Genomic DNA, 13,945 nt, shown 5'->3' on the forward strand with positions numbered 1-13,945 from the left:
TGCTGTGTGACCTTGGGCAGGTCACTTCACATCTCTGGACCTCAGTTCCCTCATCTGTAAAATGGAGATTGAGACTGTGAGCCCCACATGGGACAGGGACTGTGTCCCACCCGATTTGCTTGTATCCATCCCAGAGCTCAGTACAGTGCCTGGCACATAGTAAGTGCATAATAAATACCATTATTATTAATTAGACCTTCCCAGACAAAGCCCCCCTTTTCCTCATCTCCGACTCCCTTCTGTCTCAGCCTCACTTACTCCCTTTTCTCTTCCCCCTCCCAGACCCAAAACACGTATGCACATATATGTAATTTTATTTATTTGCATTGCTGTCTTTCTCCCCTACTCTAGACTCTAAGGTTGTTGTGGGCAAGGAATGAAACTGTTTACTCTTCTGTTGTACTCTTCCAAGCGCTTATTACAGTGCTCTGCACATAGTAAGCACTCAAGTAATACGATTGAATGCTATTGAATACTATTGAAATGAATGAATGATGGAATGAATGAACTCATTATTATAACAAAAGTATCTATTTTCTCTAAGGTAAAAGTTGGTGGAAGCAGCAAGTAAATTATATATTTTAACTCTTTGAGGGGCATTGGACTTTCTTACAGTATTTTCCTTGAGGAATATACTTAGCTCATGAATTTTATTCCAAACTTAATATTGGGTCAGAGCTAATTCTGACATTGTAACATTATGCCAATATATTGTAAACTTACATAAAGGCAAAGTTAGAATCCAACCTTCTCGTCTCCAGAGAACACATTCATTACCTTTACTATATACAAAATGAAATAGTATTCTTTAATCCTGTGGTTTTATCTAATTCTGTTAGCCATTTTCTTGTATTTTGAGTAATTCATATAAATTTCTTTAGTTCACGTTTTCATTCAGCATTTCTTTTTGAAAATAAGATTAATGTTTTAGTCATTTGAGTTTTGAATACTGATTCTGAAGGAAAATGTGTATATACATCAAGAAAATATTGATATTAAGCTATGAATGAGTAGTATCACAAGTAAATCCATTAAATCGTCATTATTTCAAATATCTGCATAGTTCTTCATATCTTTTAGTATGCCTTTGAAGCATATAATTATAAAACAGACATGACATCATGGATCTCAAAGGCTATAATTTGTTTATACTGCTTATGGCTATCATTCCTCATTTTTTCATTCCAAACATTTAAAATATATTAAAAGTTCTATCTGTTTTGTATTATTTTAGGTTTTATTTGGGGGGATATTGAGAGATACAAATCACTCAATACATTTGTGACATTTTTAAATTTAACAGATTTTACATTTGGATAGTGGGCTCTGTTAATTCCACAGGATGCTGAAAGTTAATTACCAGATACAGGTCCTAGGCCTAGGTATTAGTTAAAATGCATGATATAGGCAAAAAGTTTTGTCTATTATGACAATCATTCCTTAGCGTACCTAATTTTCATTACTACATTATCAGAGCATTATTTATGAACTTGAAAAAGCATGAAGTAGAGTTTTTCAGCATTTGAATTTTACCTGGTAGCATGGATAAGGAAAGGTGTATTAGCCATAGGTTAGATAGTTTGCCTTTTCCTCTGATGTTTCAGGAATGTGTCTAATTGCCTTCCATATTTCTCCCCACCCCCTCGTATTCAATGTCAATTTTGCTGACGTAGATTGAGTGCTAAATCCTCCTCACGTAGCATAAGGAGAATAGATTTATGCTTATTGTAGAGTGGGGATTGGCATAGATGGAATCAGAGAAACAGAATCAGAGCCTCAGTTATTTCATCTGCAAAATGGGGATTGAGACTGTGTTCCCCACATGGGACACGGACAATGTTCAGTTTGATTAGCTTGCATTTACCCCAGCACTTATACAGTGGCTGACAAGGAGCACGGAGTAATCGCTTAATGAATGTTGTAAAAAAAATTGTTAAAAGCATTTACCATGTGCCAAGCATTCTATTAAGGGCTGGGGTAGATACACAGTCAGATCGCATCCTGTCCCTATTCCTCAGAGGCTGAACAGTCTCAGTAGGAGAGAGAATAGGTATATAATCCCCAATGTACAGAAGATACTGAGGCACAGAAAAGTTAAATGGCTTGCCCACGGTGACATAGCACAGACTGTAGGCCCCCACTAGACTGTAAGATCACTGTGGACAGGGAATGTGCCTACCAACTCTGTTATTTTTGTACTCTCCCAAGCGCTTAGTACAGTGCCCTGCACAGAGTAAGTGCTCAATAAACACCATTTATTTAAAAAAAGTGTGTGGGTTGGGTTGTAGTGGAAGATGAATAAGGGAGGTTAGGTAGGAGGGGGAGAGCAGACTGATACCTTAAAGCAATGGGAAAGAGTTTCTGTTTGATGCACAGATGGATGGGCAATCATTCGAGCCATTCCTCTTCTGCCTCTCCTTTCTGCGTCACCCTGGCATTTACACCTTTTATTCGCCCCACCCCCAGCCCCACAGCCCTTACGTACATATCCGTAACCAATTTATTTATATTAATGTCTGTCTCCCGCTCTAGACTGTACGCTTGTTTTGGGCAGGGAATGTAGCTACCAACTCTGTTGTAATGTACTCTCCCAAGCTCATTTTACTCCTCCCTGAGCAAGCACTTAATAAAACCCTTGATTGATCAGTTGATTGAAGGGGCGGCAAAGAGATAGGAGGAGAAGCAGGGGAGGACAATCAATAAAGCCACGGTTAGATATTGTTTCTAGAAGGTGGTGGATTGTTTCCAGAAGGTGATGGTCCTCAGTGTCAAAAGCAGTCGAGAGGGTTAGGATGAAGTAGAGTCCATTGTAGTTGATGAAAAAGGTTGTCATGGGCATGTTTGAACCTAGTGATGGCAGTCAGGGGAAAAAAGGAAGTGGCATGTGTTTTAATAAGGCACAAAAGGATGGGATCGTAGTTCCGGGTAAAAGGTAGATTTTCAGAGAAGCTAGGAGATCGCTCCTCAAGATACTGCTGAGAAGGATTGGGTTGGGGTGTGCGTGGCGTGATGCGAACTATGCTTTTCATCCTTGGACCACTAATAACTGAAATCCAGCTAGACCAAAATTACATTCATTCCCACAATCTTACCTTTATCCAATCAAGTGGAGTTTATTAAAATTCAGGGCTGATGTGATGGTATTTTCACAGCTGCACAAGTACATGTTTTTCTGCTCTTTTTCCCACGCTGTAGAGAAGTAAAACTTCTAACCTTGTAAAACTTTCTAAATCTTATTACCCGTCATACTCGTTTGCAAACATAAATTGCTCCTCTCCCAAGGGGTAGCTTTGTGTCATTCAAGATAATGGTAGAACTCAATAGAAACGGTGGTACATAAATGACGAAAATCCTCTGGATGTTTTGGTATTGTGTGACGTGTTGGCATTCCTTACTAATTTGTAGTTGTGCAAAAGGAAAGCAATGAGGCATTAAAGTCGCACTCCTTTTTTGTACATTTCTGCAAACTCTTCACTGCTCTCATTGTACAGTCTCGACTAATATATAGTCCTTCAGTACTTTTCTAAGAATCCTCAGAGAAACACTCCAGAATCCATCAAAAGTACCTTAATGGAACTCTCCTATATATTAAGCCGAAATGTTTTAGAACATATTCATGGCTTTACCATGGCTCTAGCCTAGAATAGAGCATAACAAATATATGAATGAGCTGACGGGGATTCCAGGGATGTCAGTCATTGAATGTTTGAATTTAGGCATGTCCAGAGCACCCTCTGCTGTTCAAGTTGCTATCTCTAGTAGGTCCTTAGGCCTTGGAATTCATGAGAGAGGCTTAGGAGCTCAGTAGCCATGAAGCCCTCTTTCAATCTCTTTGAGAAGCATCATAGCCCGGTGGGTAGAGCATGAGCCTGGGAGTCGGAAGGTAATGGGTTCTAATTCTAGCTCTGTCGCTTGTCTGCTGTGTGACCTTGGGCAAGTCACTTAACTTCTCTGTGCCTATGTCCCCTCATCTGTAAAATGGGGATTAAGACTGTGAACGCCGTGTGGGACAGGACTGTGTCCAACCCAATTGTCTTGTGTCTACCCTAATGCTTAGTACAGTACCTGGAACGTACTAAATGCTGAATAAACACCATAATTATTATCAATTATAATTATTATTCAATCATCTTTGGGGATAATTCTTCACATCACTAGAGATGTGCCCTTCCCATTTCCAACTGAGTCTATCTCTGTTATTCAAGCTTGGGAAAGTATTTTTAATCCATGGAATTCTAAAACTGTCAGATCAAACTGGAAAGGGGTCAATAGGACTTCTAGTTCATTGCTGACTAGATTCTCCTCAGGCTTGACAAACCTCTTCCTCGATCAGTCAATCAGTCATACTTACTGAATGCTTACTGTGTGCAGAATACTTTTGGAGAGTATTATATAATAGAGTGAGTAGACATAGTCTCTGCCCACAAGGAGCTTACAGTCTAAGAGAGGAACTTACAGTCTTCCTCGCTTCTTTTTGCTGAAGAAAGACCTTCACATCTACCTTTTCTAAAGTGACTGGTTCTATGTGTATCAATTTGTGAGACTAGAGTTGACAAAACTTTCAAAGTTACCAAGCCCTCCCTTTTACAGTTACATTCATCTATCAATCAATCATACTCTTACTGTGTTGAGAGCGCTGTACTGAGTGCTTGGGAAAATTCAATATAACAGAATTGATGGACACATTCCCCGCCCACAAGGAGCTTATAGTCTAGAGGTGAGACAAATACTAAAATAAATTACAGATATGTACATAAATGCTGAGAAGTGGGGTGAGTAAAAGGTGCAAATTCCATTGCAAGGCTGATGCAAAACTGAGAGGGAGTAGAGGGGCTGAAGGCTTAGTTGGGAAAGCCTCCGCTCCTCTGCCGTCCACCTCCTCAGCATCCCCCGTTCTCGCCTGTCCCGCCGTCGACCCCTGGGCCACGCCCTCCCGCGGTCCGGGAATGCCCTCCCTCCTCACCTCTGCCAAACTAATTCTCTTCCACTCTTCAAAACCCTACTTACAGCTCACCTCCTCCAAGAGGCTTTCCCAGACTGAGCTCCCCTTCTCCCTCTACTCCCTTTACCACCCCCCTTCACCTCTCTGCAGCTAAACCCTCTTTTCCCCCCATTTCCCTCTGCTCTTCCCCCTCTCCTTTCCCATCCCCTCAGCACTGAACTTGTCTGCTCAACTGTATATGTTTTCATTACCCTATTGATTTTGTTAATGAAATGTACATCGCCTTGATTCTATTTATTTGCTATTATTTTAATGAGATGTTCATCCCCTTGATTCTATTTATTGCTATTGTTCTTGTCTGTCCGTCTCCCCCGATTAGACTGTAAGCCTATCAAAGGGCAGGGACTTTCTCTGTTACCGATTTGTACATTCCAAGTGTAGTAGGCTGGCACTAGAGAAGTGAAATAAGCATGCTGAGATATAGTAGAAAGTCAACAAGGTAGGATAGGAGGGGCCAAGGTGACTGAGTACTTTAAAGCAAATGGTAAGGAATTTCTATTTGATATGGAGGAATATGGGTAGCCATTGGAGGTTCTTGAGTAATGGGAAGATGTAGCCTGAATTTGTTCTAGAAAAATAATCTGGGCAGCAGAATGAAGTATGGACGGGAGTGTGGAGAGACAGGAGGCACAGGGATCAGCGAGGAGGCTGATGCAGTAGTCAAGGCGGAATAGGATAAGTGCTTGGATCGGCATGGTAGCAGTTTGGATGGAGAGGAAACAGCATTTTAGTGCCATTGTGAAGGTAGAATCAACAGGATTTGATCGGCATAGTAGCAGTTTGGAAGGAGAGGACACAACATTTTAGTGCCGTTGCGAAGGTAGAATCAACAGGATTTGGTGACTAGTTGAATATATGAGTTGAATGAGAGAGACGAGTGGAGGATAATGCTAAGATTATGAGTTTATGAGACAGAGAGGATGGTGGTGCGATCTACAGTGATGGGTAAGTCAGGGGAAGGACAGGGCTTGGTTAGGAAAATAAGGAGTTCCATTTTGGACATATCAAGTTTGAGGTATAGGCAGGACACCCAAGTAGAGATGTCCTGAAGGCAGGAGAAAATGCGAGACAGCAGAGAAAGAGAGTGATCAGAGCTAGAGATATAGATGATTCCTAGAGGCCAATCGATCAGTAGTATTTAATGAGCACCAATGCAGTACAGAGTGCTGTACTGAACACTTGAGAGTGAGCAATGAACACTGAAGTGTTGAAAATCCCATCTCCTCCAGCAAACTTTCTCTGAATTATTCCCCAAATCCTGTGCTTAATTGATTTTTTTTACCTCTCTAGTTGTAATTATTTTTATGTTCCCACCCCTATTAAGAGTGTAAGATGCTTGTGGACAGGAAATGGGTCATTTTGTTACTCTGTACTATCCTAATTCCTACAACACTACTGGGTGCCAAATGGGTATTAAGTAGGTGTAATGCTAATACTATTAGACATAATTGCTGCCTTCAGTGAGCTAAAATCTAGCAGGGGGGACATACACTAAAAGAAATTACAAGTAGGAGGAAGTAATAGGGTACCATCATGAGGAGAAACATGGACCTGACATTCAGAGGATCTGGTTTCTAATCCTGTTCTCCAGTGCCTGCCCTTGAGTAAATCACTTAACTTCTCTGAGCCTCAGTTTTTTCACCTGTAAAATGGGGATTCAGTTCCTGTTCTCCCCCCATTGTAGACTGTGAACTGCATGTTGTACATATTGTATCTGACCTAATTAATTTATATTTACCCCCATCACTTAAAACAGTGCTTAACACATAGTAAGTGCTCAACAAAATCATTAACAATAACAATAATACTATAATGGTATATACATAAGTGTTGTTTTCCATGCAGGGTTGGGGGTGAATTCAGTATGCTTAGGTGAGGTGGAAGTTCAGTCGCATTTATTGAGAGCTTACTATGTGTAGAGCATTGTACTAAACACTTGGAAAGTACAATTCGGTAACAGATAGAGACAATCCCTACCCAACAACGGGCTCACACTCTAGAAGGGGGGAGAAGACAGACAACAAGATAAAACAAGTAGGCAGGCATCAAAATAGAGAAATAGAATTATAGATATATACACATCATCAATAAAATAAATAGAATAATAAATATGTACAAATATGCACAAGTGCTGTAGGGGGCGGGGGGAGGAGGTAGAGCAGAGGGAGGGAATCGGGGCGATGGGGAAGGGAGGAAGAGCAGAAGAAAAGGGGGGCTCGGTCTGGGAAGGTCTCCTGGAGGAGGTGAGCTCTCTCAGTAGGGCTTTGAATGGGGGGAGATAGCTAGGAAGTGCTGAAGTGGCAGTTGGGCAGAATGTTGGATGGGGATATGAGAGGCCTCATTGAGGAGATGTGATTCCCAAAGGCTTTGAGAATAGTGGTCAGTGGATGTGAAGGCTGAGGCAGTTTCAGGCAGCTTTGAGGGTATGAGAGATAGATCCTGGAAATAGATGTGAGAGCGAGCCACAGCGAGTAGATTGGCTTGAGAGGTGTAGACTGTGAGCTAGGTTGCAGTGGGAGAAAAGAGAAGATAAGTAAATGGAGAGAGCTGATGAGTATCTGATTATGATCCTGAACCCGCCTTGGTTTTTTTTTCTTTCTTTTTTTTATTTTCTAGAGTATTCTGTGTATTGGTTATTTCAGTGTTTTCCCCTGCAGTTTCCCAAGATGGAACACTGCTGGCTTCTGACTACCCTTTTGGAAAGGGTTCTAAAGTGATCGGTTAGCTGAATCTGAGTGAGCCTGTTAATTGATCGATAAATGGTATTTATTGAGCACTTTCTATGTACAGAGTACTAAGTGCTTGGGAGAGTAAAATACAACAGAGTTTGTAGGCCCATTTCCTGCCCTCAGTGAATGTCCAGTCTAGAGGGGAAGGCAGACAATAATATAAATAAATAAGCTATGAGTATGTACATAAGTACTGTGGGGCGGAGCATAGTATGAATATCAAGTGGCTAAAGGGTCCAAATCCAAGTGCGTAGATGACACAGGAGGGAGAGGGGGTCGGGAAAAAGAGGGCTTAGGGAAGATCTCTTGGAGGAGACGTGATTTTAATAGGCTTAGAAGGGGGGAATAGTGGTGGTCTGGCATATATAATAAAGTGCTTTGCTCACAGTAAGTACGCAATAAATTTGATCGAATGGATGAATGAATATGGAGGGGGAAGGGAAGATGTGGGAAATGGGTTTACGGCAAGATAAATGAATCAGGGCACACTGAACAAGCTGGCACTAGAGGAGCAAAGTGTGTGGGCTGGGCTGTAGTCAGAGATGGGTGAGGTCGTGTAGGAGGAGCCAAGCTGATTGAGTGCTTTAAAGCCGATGCTCAGGAGTTTCTGTTTGATGCAGATGGGCAAATACTGGATGTTATTGAGGAGTGGGGAGATTTGAACTGAATGTTGTTTTTTTTTTAAAAGAAAACAACAAATGATTGGGGCAGCAGAGTAAAGTATAGATCGAAACGGGAAGAGACAGAAGACAGAGAGGTTAGAGAGGAGGCTGATTCAGTAGTCCAGATTGCAAAGTGTTTAGATTAGTAAATTAGAAGTATGGATGGAGAGGAAAGGGCAGATTTTAGAGATGTTGTGAAGGAAGAACTGACAGGAATTGGTGACAGATAGAACATATGGGTTGATTGAGCAATATGAGTCAAGGATAATGCAAGGTTATGGGAGGATGGTGGTACAGTCTACAGTGATGGGAAAATCACGGGGAGGTCAGGGTTTGGGTAGGAAGATGATGTTTTCTGTTTCGGACAGTTAAATTTGACATATCAGTGGACCATCCAAGTAGAGATGTCCTGAAGACAGGAGGAAATATGAGACTGCAGAGAGGAGAGAGATTAGGGCTGGGGATATGGTTTTGGGATCGTCCGCATAGAGATGGTGGTTGAAGCCATGGGAGCCAATGAGTTCTCCAAGAAAGCAGATGAAGAGGTAGACTTAGAAATGAGCATCAGGGACTCGCATAATTAGCAGACAGAGAAGGGCCCCACGAAGGAGACTGAGAATGAGCTGCCAGAGAGATAGGAGGAGAACCAGGAGAGAACAGTATGAGCGAAGCCGAGGTTAGATAATGTTTCTAGGAGAAGGGGTTCGTCAAAAATATCAAAGGCGGTCGAGGATGATTAGGGTGGGGTAAAGGCCATTGGATTCGGCTAGAAGGATATTAGCCAGCATTTTCCAGAAGCGAATATACCCAGAACTGGGTTAAGGGTGTTGGTAGTCCAGAGCAGGGCCAGATTAGTCATCCATTAGAATGGAATTGATAATCCCCAAAAGATAATCGAGAACGGGGAAGGTCAGGAAGTTTCCATACTCCCACTGTGCTGGAGTCTTTCTGTGTTCAAGCCAGTTTTAGAACAGTGTAGTGGAAACAAGACCTTCAGCAAGTCCTTTGGGCCAACCCTGTTTAGGTGGTTCATGTTAACACACATAAGCAATGTTCAGTGGAAACCATAAAGGGACCCAGAGCAGCATTAAACCAATGCCATTTGACCCTGAATGCATGCCTGGAGAGAAGGAAACAGAAAGCCTTGGGTACCAAGAGATCAAGCGAAGGATGGGTGCAGGGGGGGTGGAAATATCGGTACCATTTTCACGAGGCTGTTAGGGTCGCAAGAGAAGGATTTAATATAATTTATCGGCATCGGGCTCGGGTAAGAACATTCCGTGGAGCTCAGGAGGAAGCTGGCAAAATGTAATGTAGATCGTAAATAAGCAATTGGAAATGATGTTCTGCAGGGGATGGAGGGGAACGGCAGTAATTTATTGATTATTCCAAATATGTGGAGCAGAATTCTTAGAACCTTTTTAATCTTAGTCATCACCATACTTTGATAGGCCTAAATGTTTGTGCCTTGGAAGTCTCAATCTTTATTCCTCTAGCAGAATTTTATTATAAGAACCTTTTGGTTGTTGAACAAAATCATATCTAAATCTGCTCTTTAAAGGCTGTGGGACTGGGAAGGCTTTTGGATTGTTCGACAGAGAGTAACTTCTGAATTCCAACCTCTGCTGCTGATTTGCTCCATATGTTTAAATCCCTTTACCCCGTTCTTCTTGGTTTCCTTATGAATTAAAAAAAGTTAATAATATTGACCTATTTCATCTAGTTTTTGTGAAAAATATGTAGTAAATTGCTTCACTGTTTCATAAATGTTTAAGAATAATAAAATCTGGCTCCTTCATCATCAGTGGCCTTTACTGAGCACTTACTCTATGCAGAGCACTGTCCTAAGCACTTCCCAGACTAAGCCCCACTTTTCCTCATCTCCCACTCCCTTCCGCGTTGCCCTGAGTCGCTCCCTTTGCTCTCCCACAGCCCCCGCACCAGCCCTACAGCACTTATGACTATATCTGTAATTTTATTTATTTTTATTGATGTCTGTCTCCCCCCATCCACCCTGTGAGCTCGTTGCAGGCAGGGAACGTCACTGTTTATTGTTGTATTGTACTTTCCCAAGCGCTTAGCACAGCGCTCTGCACACAGTAAGTGCTTAATAAATACTCTGGAATGAATGAATACAGCAGAGTTCCCTGCCTCCATTTCATCTTGTTACTACTCAGTATTACTAAAATCTTCAGGATCCATTCCAAGTCCCGCTTTTCTCGGTGTGTTGTGAGATCTGCTAATGCCCAAGGTATTGAGGTAATTTCAAGGTAATTTCAGTTTCTATCTTTCTAGTCACATTCTTCTGACAGTACGTTAAACTTGAATTTGTATTGACTACTGCTGTCATTAGACACCTCAGTGTAGACATAGCTCTATTGTTAACTCTCCGATCTTCCATGTTTCAAATGGCTCCTGCTTCTGGTCAGGGGAGCCATTTCTCTTTACGCACCAGTCCATGTGCAGTGTTGAGGACCCATCTTAATAAAACATTAAATCTCTTACATTTTAGAAGGCTACTTCATCAGCGGCTCAGGAATTCTGAACAAAAAGCTCTTTAGATATCAGTAGGATATTATTTTTTCTTAGACTCTTAGAATGGGAAAGAGTTTTGAAGACTTTCAGCCATTTATTTTTAATTCCTCCTGTGTGCTCCTGGAGCCTGTTGGGATAGCTACAATACAAAAGTGAATATTAAACTGAAGCATTTTAACTTATTCACAGAGAAATAATTACATCTCGCCTTAGTATTTGCCAAGACCTTGGGTGAAAATAAAAGTATTGTTGTTCCATCATTCCGGAAAGAGAAATAGAGTGTGTCATTTTATGCAAGCCCCACTGTTCTTGGAACAATCAAATAAAAACAGTATATAATGCTCAATCTCAGAAACCCATTAACAGCAGTGCAAATTGGAGTAAACATCCATAGAAATATGAAATTTCCATTCCTCAGAGGTCCATGTGCTTTCTTTACAATTACCTCTGCCCTGAAATCAACCCTAATCATGTACCAAGGCTCAGATTTAGAAATCAGATCTTTTTATGCACTAGAAGGAGAAGGTGGGGTATGAGGAGTCTACAAACTACAAATAAAAGTTTTTCTTTAATGTTTTCCATTTTAATTGATTTTCCTGAGCGAGGTAAAGCTCAACTTACCGTGCCGCGGTTGAACTTTTCGACCTTTGGGGAGCGACAAATAAAAAGTGAATAATTTTAGTGGTAAATCATGCCATTAATGTTAATGCACAATTCTCATTCAGTCTGGAACAATATGATTGATCTCTGCCTTTGTCCTTGACCAAACAGGGCAAATAACTGAACTGCTTAAGAACTCGACAATATTATTAAAAGGAAAATCTCATATTTATAAAATCTGCAAATCATTCACGGAAACAAGGTCCATAAATCGGCATTTGAATCCCGCTTGCTTACCCTTCGAGGCTTTTTACTCTAGTCGGACAATATCCCAGCAACTTGCCCCATTTGAGCAGATGTTAAGCAGGCAGTAGTTGAATGTTAATTTTGAGAGGGTGTTATGTTTAAGCCTATCTGAAGTATGTTGCATGTGGGCTTTCCAGACTTAGTTACAATGCTGAGTCTCTAGGGAGAATTTTAAAGCTAAACCTCTTTCTTTTTGTTGCTGTATATGGACTCTCTCAAGTCAGTATAAAGCAGATCATCCCTAGGCTAAAGCTCTTCAGCTTTTGTTATTAGGCTCTGTAGACCTGTAATTAGGCCTCCTGGCAGGCCTTGCGGCCCAGTTAATGGTCATATGGAGTTTCTATGAGGCAGCCTGGCTTTGTATAAATCTTTCGGAGGAATATGTTTATGGGTCACTTCCTACCAGGACCATGTTTTGTCCCAGTGCCCCGAGGCTGACAGCAAGCAGGTTCCCTTGACCATGGACAGCTCAGTTTTCTACTCACAATCTACTCAGCTAATCCCTAGTGTAAACAGAGGATTTAGTGGGGCTTCTGTCACTTACAGTTGCCAAACCACTTGGGTGTCTGTGATTTCTTTCCCAGACTTCATTACCGAAATAAAGACGAGTGACTGAGGTTTGAGGACTTGGGGCGCGTCTGTATATCAAATGGGGCCTCGTCCTTTTCGGGAGCGCTTAGAAAAGTTGCAGCCATTTAGTTGATGAAGTAGTGCCTCCGAATGCCGCTTTTTGCGGTTGATGACATTTCTGCAAGTGTGAGATGTTTGTGCCATTAAAAGTTAATGAGTGGCCTCCCAGCCCTGTCTCCAGAGTTAAGTCCAGTATTGATATTTTGATTCGATTGAATATTTATTCTGGGAGCCTTAGTTTTCTATAGCGTTTCAATGAAAATTCCTCTTCCTGTAAGGGAAATTACTAGAGGGGAATCTGAGTTTTCATAGGAACTGTGTTGACCAAGTTACCGTTTCACATGTCTGTGTTTCTATCTAGAATTGCATTGAAAACCAAGTTCGAAAGGAATTTAAGAAAGGACAATTGGATTTGGGAGTTTTAGAGTACGATTATTTAAAATATTTTGTCAAATGGAATAACTTCTTGTTTGGCAGCATAGCTTAAAAACATTTTCATTCTCGCTGTGTTACTAGTTGTTTTGAGAACATTTACTATCACGCGTTGTGCTTTTCTGTTCATTTGGTTTACACTAAGATTAATGCAGAAATGCAAAATTTTCAATATGTTTTGCAAAGAGCTATCATATATCTTCCTATGAATTTAGCTGTCTTCTAAGGAAAAGCAAATCATAAGCGCGCTCCATAGTCTTAGCTGTTGAACGATTGGTCAATATTCTTCATTCTCTATTTCCAAAATAGCTCATGACAGATGTGGCTGAAAAGACCACATACGACGACTGTATGATTTTAGTCTAGTGGAACTAATAGGATCATTCATTACAATTCAAACTCTTGCCTTTCTTTTTCTAAAATAATTTTTAAAAACTTTTTTAGTAGTGAACTTTATTTCCTTCCCTATCTCTTGCCCTGATGTATACAAATGTAAAAGTACATCAGATGTTCAGAAACACCCAAAATAAAGTAAAAATACTTTTTTAGTCATTTTAAAATGGGCTAATCTTTCACTAGAGAACCTAATGCTTTAACTTTCTTTTTCAAACATTGTCTTAGGGGCTGTTGAGCGAAAGAAAGAGGCAATCAATCAATTAAAATTATTTTATAAGACTAATTTTTTAGTGCTTTCTATTACGATAGAAGGGAATAAGAGTGTGACGATGCAAATAAATTCAAACGAGCCTTAAAAGAATTGTTCTAATGTAGTAGGTTAACGCAAACCATTGTGTAGTGCTTAAATTGGCAGTTAATAGTCTGCAACTGATAACAGTGTACTGTGTAAAGGATCTCTTGTCTCAGTACATCTTATTTTGAATTTTAATTTTACTGTGGAATTGAAGTTTATGTGAAAAGCCTCTTGGCCTCTATAAAGATAACTTTTAAGTTGGATAACTGTTTTTCTCTCTTTCAGGGATAGAAATAAATTTCAGTTTTGAACCTTGACCACCCTGCTCACTTTGGGTTTAGAACTAGTGTCATGGATA

General features: G+C 40.7%; 1 protein-coding gene across 1 annotated transcript in view; it reads left to right on the plus strand.

Annotated features, from left to right (window-relative positions):
* The window catches only part of RSRC1 (arginine and serine rich coiled-coil 1), a 382,357-nt gene that overhangs the window by 212,331 nt on the left and 156,081 nt on the right, over nucleotides 1–13,945 (plus strand). The window lies entirely within an intron of this gene.

This window comes from Ornithorhynchus anatinus, chromosome 1 (assembly GCF_004115215.2).
Source record: "Ornithorhynchus anatinus isolate Pmale09 chromosome 1, mOrnAna1.pri.v4, whole genome shotgun sequence".
NCBI lineage: Eukaryota > Metazoa > Chordata > Mammalia > Monotremata > Ornithorhynchidae > Ornithorhynchus > Ornithorhynchus anatinus.